We start from the raw sequence: 8804 nt of genomic DNA, 5'->3' as shown, positions 1-8804 counted from the left end.
ATGTTAACAGTTTGGAGTTAGAACTTCTATGTGTGCGTGTATAGTTAGATGCATGTATTGCGGAAGTGGACTCTTACACAGATACTGGTTTTACACAGATTGACACACGCTGTGAACATCTCAGCGTGCCAGTAAATAACCTCGCTACATCATTGTATCTAATGATCCACCAAGTGGATGTTCCATTTGTTCAGCTCCTGAACACTTAGGTAACATAATAAAAATCCTTATGCCTGTGTCCCATTCTTTCTTAGTGGAATCACCCTAGTTATTTTCTTTAAATGTTATTCTGGGATACAGGAATTTTATATTTTTGTAGTAAAACTCATGTATTGGTTGATTTTCAGATATTCCCATGATAAATTCCACTTGACTGTGGTATATAGATATATTTATAAATATTATATATAAATATATTATATATAATACATTTATATATTATATATTAAATAAATATAATAAATATTATGTATTTTAAAATATTTACTTATTTATTTATTTGAGAGAGAGAGAGAGCACAAGTAGGGGAGAGGGACAGAGAGAGAAGCAGACTCCCCATTGAGTAGGGAGCCAGATGCGAGGCTTGAAAGCCAGGACCCTGGGATGATAACCCATGCAGAAGGCACACACTTAACTGACTGAGCCACTCAGGCAACCTTTTTTTTTTAAGATTTTTTTTTTTTTTGAGATGTGAGAGAGAGTATGTGTGCCCATGCACACACACGAGTGGGGGGCATGGGTGGAGGGAGCGGGAGAAGCAGTTTCCCTGCTGAGCAAGAAATCCAGTGTGGGCCTCCATCCGAGGATCCTGGGATCATGACCCGAGCTGAAGGCAGAGGCTAAACTGACTGAGCCACCCAGACACCCTGTGATACATCTTTATCACTTTCTTTTCTTTCTTCTTCTTCTTTTTTATTTTTAAGTAGACTCCCATCCAGCATGGAGCCTAATGTGGGGCTTGAACTCATGACTCTGAGATCAAGACCTAAGCTGAGGTCAAGACTCAGGTGCTTAACCAACCGAGCCACCCAGGAGTCCCTATATTATTCTTTATATATATTGCTGGGTATGATTAGATAAATCTCTCGTTAAGGGTTCTTCACTCTTATCAGGTACATTGGTCTGAGCTTTGTTTTTCTTTCTTTCTTTCTTTTTTTAAAAAAAGTAAGTTCTACACCCAATGTAGAGCTTGAACTCATGACCCTGAGATCAGGAGTCACACACTCTACCAACTGAGCCAGCCAGACAGCCCGAAGTTTCTCTGAGCTGTTTTTATTTGGTTTTGATATTCTGGCAATGTTGGCCTCATAAAGTAAGTTGAGTTTGAGCCCCAGAAAAAAATTATTATAAAGTTATTCATAAGTAACTTTATGGGATCACTTACCCTAGCTCCTCCCACTCTCTAATCTGTCTAGTATGTTCCAGTTACCCAGGACTCCCCTTTTCAATTCTCTGCCAGAAATCTGGGGTTTTAGTTACTACTACCTTTTAACACACTTCTATGGCTGTACTCCTGTCTGTGGCTAAGCAGTGAGTTTACCTTTGGAAGGTGGAACTATGGCAAATTGTTAAGTTGATGATACTTGAGTTCTTGTCTTCTCCAATCTTCCTGTCACTAGTTATGTTTTAGAGTCCTCAAACTGCTGATCTATGTATTTTATCCAGACTTTATAATTACATTCAGAGGGAGAGACAGGGAGGAGGGGGCTTACTTCACCTTAATGGGAACTGGGATTCATAAATTTGGTTTCAATTAATAATTTAGGGGTGCCTGGTGGCTCAGACAGTTAAGCATCTGCCTTCTGCTCAGGCCAGGATCTCCAGGTCCTGGATCATGGCCCACTCAAGTCTGCTCGGGGGGAGACTGCTCCCCGCCCCCTTCCCCTGCTTGTGCATGCTCTCTCTCTCAAATGATTAAATAAAATCTTTTAAAAAAAATAATCTAGTCGTAGCTGCCTTTCCACTTTATTATATATTAAGCCCTCTTTTTCTTTTTTGTTGTACACTAAATTTCAGGAAAAGAGAAAATTTAAGAACTCATACAAGTAAGAATTTGGCATCTACAAAATCTTTTTTCCCTTTGAGCCCATCTTTGTTTCTCTTCAACTCCCATAACCTTCTACCTCTTTCATTAAATCCAACCAAAGAACAGGGGCGCCTGGGTGGCTCAGTGGATTAAGCCGCTGCCTTCGGCTCAGGTCATGATCTCAGGGTCCTGGGATCGAGCCCTGCATCGGGCTCTCTGCTCCGCGGGGAGCCTGCTTCCTCCTCTCTCTCTGCCTGCTTCTCTGCCTACTTGTGATCTCTCTCTCTGTCAAATAAATAAATAAAATCTTAAAAAAAAAAAAATCCAGCCAAAGAACAGACAGGAAGACAGACAGCCTGCTCCAATGCTACTATGAGATTTTCAGATTTTTGGTCTCTGCTTTAAAATAAAGGGTTCCCTTAAGGCCATAGTTTGCCTAAATTTCAGGCCTCCTTCCCGACATTTCTCTTGAAACAATCAATGAAGGAAGTACATTTTGTGTTTATGACTGTCCTTTAGATTTTATTTTTAAAAATTTTTTAAAAAAGATTTTATTTATCTGACAGAGAGAGAGAGATCACAAGTAGGCAGAGAGGCAGGCAGAGAGAGAGAGGGGGAAGCAGGCTCCCCGCTGAGTAGAGAGCCCAACGCGGGGTTTGATCCCAGGACCCTGAGACCATGACTTGAGCCGAAGGCAGAGGCTTCAACCCACTGAGCCACCCAGGCGCCCTAGATTTTATTTTTTAAAGTAATCTCTATACCTACCATGTGGCTCAAACGCACAACCCTGAGATCAAGAGTCGGGTACTCCACCAACTGCGTCAGCCAGATACCCCTACGACCGTCCTTTATATGAAGTGTGGGGCACATCAATATCCTACTGTATAGGAGAGAAACACATAATCACAGAATTGAAGAATTTTGGAGAGTGTATAGGTAAAATGGCTGGGGTCTCTGGTATCATAAAATCAAATGCACACAGGCCAGTCTGATAGGCCAAATAGGGAATGTTAGAGGCTATGGTAAACTTTCCAGAAAAGATTTTGTCTTAAAAATTTATCCTCTGGAAGGAATAGCCATTAATCTCAGCTTTAGCTAATTGTTAGTGCACAAGAACATATGCCCCTTGTCATCGATCTTTCCATTTTTTTTAAGAGAAGTCAAGTTGGCATTTTTTGTGAAATCCTTTTTTTTTTTTTTAAGATTTTATTTATTTTATTTCAGAGATAGAGATCACAAGTAGGCAGAGAGGCAGGCAGAGAGAGAGAGAGGAGGAAGCAGGCTCCCTGCCGAGCAGAGAGCCCGATGTAGGGCTCGATCCCAGGATCCTGGGATCATGACCTGAGCTGAAGGCAGAGGCTTTAACCCACTGAGCCACGCAGGTGCCCCAGGTTTTTTGTGAAATCCTTAATACGGGCTGTTTTTAAGTGTTTGGGACACAGCTGTATCCTGGATCTAGTACATAAGATATGACTTCTGGCTCAGGTAAAGGTTGAAATGCAGAGCAAAGGAGAATGGAACTCCCTCTTTTCCTAGAATTAACTAATCATTGACCTTTCAAAAAGATATAGCTTTGTAACTTCCTTGGAATGAAGAGGTGAAAGGGGGCTGATGGGTGGGCCTTTGGAGGAGACCAAAATTGGGTTACTTAAAAACCATTGGTACACCATGTCTTAAGCGTTAAAATTCTACAGCAAGAGGCTTGGCTGCAGGACACATCTATGCGAGGTTAGGGTTAGGATTAAATGCTGGGCTTTGAGGTCCACAGAACTCTCCAAGTATGTAGCTTTCTGATGATCTGACCTATTCAAGAGATTACATTATTCAAATGATCTTTTATTACAGAAAGGACAAGCTACTTAAGCTCAAACCCTAAGCCACGCATGTGTAATGGTGAACATAGAGCAATGTTTTGAGGATGAAATAACATACACTGTTCAGCACAGTGAGGCGGACTTGCTTGCAGGTATTTTGAGTAGCAGCAATATACTCCCACAGGCGCTTCGGGAGGAATAATCTAGGGGCTGTTGGCTGAGAGACTGGAGGCAGAAAGAAAAAAAAGCAAGATTGGAGTTTAGAAAAAGGCAGGATTTGGAGATAATTTTAACAATGGGAATATCTAAACCTTGGAGGATGGATGAGATCCTCAATACCATGTTCATATACAGAAAATGCTGATGACAGAACCATGGTGCTACTTAGAAGCAGCAGCAGAGAAGGAATGTTCAGAGAAGTACAAGGGGAAAAAAACCCCCAGAACACAACAACCCAGGAATTCCAGTGCCCTGGAAAACAAGAGAAACATTAACATGTTAGATAGCAAAATCCGCATCCATATGGCCAAAATCATCTTTATGCCTGCATTTTGGCTGCCATGAAATAATACCAACTTTGAGGCAACTCGCTGTGTGACTTCTACTCAAATGATCTTTAGCGGGTACATGGACTAACAATATAAAGGCATAACTCTTTTTACTGTGCTTTGCCTTACTGCCCTTCACAGATGCTGCATTTTTAATAAATTGATGGTTTGTGGCAACTCTGCATCAAGCATGTCTATCAGTATCATTTTTCCTCACTTAGTGTCTCTAAATCACATTTTAAAAATAATTTTAAAAAATTTTAAAAAACATGTAATGTATTATTAGCCCTAGGGGTACAGGTCTGTGAATTGCCAGGTTTACACACTTCACAGCACTCACCATAGCACATACTCTAAATCACATTTTTAAAAAAAGATTTTTATTTATTTGATAGAGAGACAAAGAGAGCACAAGCAGGGGGAGAAGAAGAGGGAGAAGCAGGCTCAATCCCAGGGTCCTGGGGTCATGACCTTAGCTGAAGGCAGTTGCTTAACCAGCTGAGCCACCCAGGCGCACCTCTAAATCACATTTTGGTAATTCTCAAAATATTTCAAACTTTTTCATTATAATTGTTATGGCAATCTGTCATCAGTGATTATGACTCTCTGAAAGCTCAGATGATGATTAGCAGCTTTTAGCTTTAAAATTTATTTTTAAAAACTTTGTTTTTAAAAATACATAGTGGTAGGGGCGCCTGGGTGGCTCAGTCGGTTAAGCATCTGCCTCCAGCTCAGGTCATGATTCCGGTGTCCTGGGATTGAGCCCCGCATTGGGCCCCCTGCTCAGTGGAGAGCCTGTTTCTCCCCCAGCCCCACATCCCGCTTATGCTCTCTCAAATAAATAAAATCTTTTAAACAAACAAAAGACCTAACAGTATTGCATACTTAATAGATGAATGTAACTTTTATATGTATGGGGAAACCACTTCATTGTGGCATTTACGGTATTATTGTGGTCTGGAACTGAAACTCCCAGTACCTCTGAGGTATGCCTGGTAATCACACCTTCAACTTGGAAAAGATCTGATTATCTTATACACTTTCATACCAGGACTTTTAACCAAAATCTTAAGCAGGTGGTTGTAATTTTGAACACAGGCAACAACTTTATAAATGACCTCTATCTATTTTACTATTACAGTTAATATTTTCAAGAAGTTCTTTCTTCAATTGATTTTTCTATAGCTTTTCATACTTGAAGATACTTATAATCCTCTCTCCCCCACGTCATCTCTAGTGCCTCCTGCTCTGTGGTTCCAATTACATGGAAATTCACTATCTCGGTCAAAGTATCACTTTAAAAAACGATGCCCAGAGGGGCATCAGGCTGGCTGTCAATAGAACATGCAACTCTTCTTTTTTTTTTTTTTAGAAGATTTTATTTATTTATTTGACAGAGAGAGAGAGAGAGAGAGAGAGAGAGCGCACAAGATGGGGAGTAGCAGGCAGAAGATGGAGAAGCAGGCTCCCCACAGAGCAGGGGGAGCCTGACATGGGACTCGATCCCAGGACCCTGGAATCATGATCTGAGCCAAAGGCAGTTGCTTAACTGAGCCACCCAGGTGCCTGAGCACCTTGACTCAGGTTTGAGTTCAAGGGCCACGATGGGTATAAAGGTTATTTAAAAAAAAAAATGCCCAGAATTGAACACCATGGTTCCAGATATGGTGTAACCAATGCCAAGGATATGTATCTCTCATTTTGGGTGTCAGATAAAGGACAGAAGTAGCTCCTTCTGGGTTAAGTTTCAATGCTAGCTCACTAAAATTAATGTAGGTTTGAACTTCCCTCCAAACCCCTTACCCATGCATTAACATTTTTTTTGAAGATTTTATTTTTTATTTGACAGACAGAGATCACAAGTAGGCAGAGAGGCAGAGAGAGAAGGCGAAGCAGGCTCCCTGCTGAGCAGAAAGCCCAATGCGGGGCTGGATCCCAAAACCCTGGGATCATGACCTGAACTGAAGGCAGAGGCTTTAACCCACTGAGCCACCCAGGCGCCCCTGAATTAACATTTTTAAAGATTTATTATTATTATTTTTTAAGATTTTATTTATTTACTTGACAGACAGAGATTACAAGTAGGCAGAGAGGCAGGCAGAGAGAGAGAGGAGGAAGCAGGCTGTCCGCAGAGCAGAGAGCCCAACACGGGGCTCGATTCCAGAACCCTGGGATCATGACCTGAGCTGAAGGCAGAGGCTTTAACCCACTGAGCCACCCAGGCGCCCCAAAGATTTATTATTTTTAAATAATCTCTATACCCAATGTGGGACTCAAACTCACAACCCTGAGATCCAGTCACATGAAAGGTGCCCCAGGTCTTCTGTTTTTTATCTACATTATAAAGCACACTAAATTGCACTGACAGGCAGCAGGCTCCTTTTAAACGGCTCATAGCAAAGCTCAAGGTAAATTACAACACCCTGGAGTTTTTTTCTCATCAGGAACCTGTCATACTGCATTACTCTGTATTTCTTTAACATAGGGCTCCACTGATCCAAGCCCTAGGTATGTGCTGTTTTCCCTATTTCTGAACTTATTTTAAGAGTTATTAAGCTAGGGGCGCCTGGGTGGCTCAGTGGGTTAAAGCCTCTGCCTTCAGCTCAGGTCATGATCCCAGAGTCCTGGGATCGAGCCCCCCATCGGGCTCTCTGCTCAGCGGGGAGCCTGCTTGCTCTTCTGTCTCTGCCTGCCTCTCTTCCTACTTGTCTGTCAAATAAGTAAATAAAATCTTAAAAAAAAAAGTGATTAAGCTAATGGAAATTAACTAATTGCCTTTTCACACTCTGACTCTGACTGTAAGGAAGCATTCACATTGTTACTCAACTGATTAAATAGTCCTGTCCAAACTGAAAACCCTATTTCTCTAATACCTGGTATTACTTGGAACTATATTAAGAGGTGAATATAGTAGGTTTGTATTTAACATACCAGTTTAGGTATTTTTTTTTTAAGATTTTATTTATTTATTTTAAAGATTTTATTTGTTTATTTGACAGACAGAGATCACAAGTAGGTAGAGAGGAAGGGAAGCAGACTCCCTGCTGAGCAGAGAGCCCGATGTGGAGCTTGATCCCAGGACCCTGAGATCATGACCTGAGCCGAAGGCAGAGGCTTTAACCCACTGAGCCACTCAGGTGCCCCAGTTTAGGTATTTCTAAAAAATACTCAAGCTTTTAGTTACTGTTTTCCATTTTCACATTTTATTTCACATCTAATATTATCACACTAAACAAGATATTTTATTTATTTGACAGAGAGAAATCACAACTAGGCAGAGAGGCAGGCAGAGAGAGAGAGGAGGAAGCAGGCTCCCCCAGAGCAGAGTCCGATGTGGGGCTCGATCCCAGGACCCTGGGATCATGACCTGAGCTGAAGGCAGAGGCTTTAACCCACTGAGCCACCCAGGTGCCCCCACACTAAACAAGATAAAGACTAAAATTACCTACAGTTAATCAGTAAAATGCTTAGAGAATGGGGTATTATGATTTGCTAAATATCCCAATTAGCCTATTGCTATATATATATATATATACATATATGTATATATATATATATATATATATATATATATATATATATATATATATATATATACACACATACATACATACAGTATGGCTGATAATAAAATACCTTTGATACTAAATTTAAAATACAGTTTTGCAGGGTGCCTGGCTGGCTCAGCCAGTAGAGAATGAAACTCTTGATCTCAGGGTCATGAGTTCAAGCCCCATGCTGGGTGTAGAGCCTCCTTAAAAAATATATATATATACAGGGCGCCTGGGTGGCTCAGTGGATTAAAGCCTCTGCCTTCAGCTCAGGTCGTGATCCCAGGGTCCTGGGATCGAGCCCCACATCAGGTTCTCTGCTCAGCAGGGAGCCTGCTTCCCTTCCTCTCTCTCTGCCTGCCTCTCTGCCTACTTGTGATTTCTGTCTGTCAAACAAATAATCTTAAAAAAAATGTATGTATATATATATATATATATATATATATATATATATATACACATAAAAATAATAGTTTTTGGGGGCGCCTGGGTGGCTCAGCGGGTTAAAGCCTCTGCCTTCAGCTCAGGTCATGATCCCGGGGTGCTGGGATCGAGCCCCGCATCGGGCTCTTTGCTTAGCTGGGAGCCTGCTTCCTCCTCTCTCTCTGCCTGCCTCTCTGCCTACTTGTAATCTCTATCTGTCAAATAAATAAATCTTAAAAAAAAAAAAAATAATAGTTTTTGGACTTAAGAGTATATGATGGTCACTGCTATAAAGCATGTTTTTTTCCTTCAAACATGATCAATGTACCACTCGCACCAGAACCACCTATCTTGAAAGAAAAAAACCTAATTTGGAATGATCCTATAGGCTTGTTAAAACTGAAATTTCCTGAGGCAACTGGGTGGCTCAGTTAAGTGTCCT

The sequence above is a fragment of the Meles meles genome, chromosome 3 (assembly GCF_922984935.1).
Source record: "Meles meles chromosome 3, mMelMel3.1 paternal haplotype, whole genome shotgun sequence".
In the NCBI taxonomy this organism is placed as follows: Eukaryota; Metazoa; Chordata; class Mammalia; order Carnivora; family Mustelidae; genus Meles; species Meles meles.
Note: the sequence above shows the minus strand (reverse complement) of the source record.